The sequence below is a fragment of the Nematolebias whitei genome, chromosome 6 (assembly GCF_014905685.2).
Source record: "Nematolebias whitei isolate Nwh7 chromosome 6, NemWhi1, whole genome shotgun sequence".
Lineage (NCBI taxonomy): Eukaryota > Metazoa > Chordata > Actinopteri > Cyprinodontiformes > Rivulidae > Nematolebias > Nematolebias whitei.
The window spans coordinates 5,141,797-5,143,043 of record NC_056503.1 but is presented as its reverse complement, the minus strand read 5'-3'; positions in this window follow the sequence as shown (position 1 = coordinate 5,143,043).

The following is a 1,247-nucleotide window of genomic DNA, read 5'->3' as shown; positions in this document are numbered from 1 at the left end:
GTGTTTTGATCCTGTATGCTCCACACTGGTTTGTCGTCATTATCTGCATCGTTTTTATGTCTATATTTCTGATTTACCTCATTTTGAATATTGCTTTGTGTGTTACCTGTTGTTCTGTCTGTACAGCACTTTGGTTGACCTTGTTGCTGTTTTAAGTGCTCTATAAATAAAATGGTATGGTATGGTATGTGATCAGCTGGTTTTGGTTGTCAGCAGCAAACTGGTTAATCCACTCTGAGAAGGTGCTATTTAAGAGATTGAGCTGAATACAGCACCTCAGACTGAAGAAGTGTTTCAGATGAAAGACGAAACGTTTCTACTTTTTTTGCTTGTTTGTTTTGCATTGTTTTGTTTATTGAATGTCCAGAGGACCATATTTAACGTTTTTAGAAACAAACAAAGAAGAATAAAAAAACAGAGTAATAGCCTGTCTGAATAAAATTGTCTTTAGTTGTTTTTTAAAAAAGTCTGTGGAGTTTGTGCAGCGTAGGGACAGAGGGAGGGCATTCCGGAGCCTCGGAGCCAAGGCCCGAAAAGTGCAGTCTCCATGGGTTTTAAAATGGGTTCGGAGTACAGACAATAACATTTGACTTGAAGACCTCAGAGTCCTAGATGAAGTTCAAGGAACCAAAAAAATCAAGAATGTATTTAGGAGCCCGGCCATGGATAACCTTGAAAGTTAAAACCAAAATTTTAAAATTACTCCTCAAGTGCACACGAAGACAGTGCAGGGACGCAAGAACAGGAGTTATGTGCTCTTCTGTCAGTTTTAGTCAGTAGCTACCTGGATTATTGAGCATGCATCAGGATATTTTTAGTCAGTAGCCTTGCTGCAGCATTCTGTACAGACTGAAGGCGAGCCAGGGAAGTTTTATTTAAGCAAATAAAAAGTTTATTACAAAAGTCGAAGCGGGAGGAAATAAATGCATGACTAACCATCTCTAGCTTAGTCTGTGACACAAACGGTCTCAACTTGGAGATGTTCCTTAAATGATAAAAACAGTTCTGAACAAGAATTTTACGATTGTTAAAAGACAAGGAACTGTCAAAGATGACACCCACATTTGTGAGACTAGTTTTCACAGTAGGAGCTAAAGACATGAGATGTTGTTTGATTAAATGAATATTTTCATCAGGGGAGATAAAGTAAGAAGATAGGTAAGAAATCAGCAGCATGGACAATCAGCAGCACAAAGTGAAAATCCAAATTAAAGTGGCATTACAGTGATTTTTCTTTTGTTTTCTTA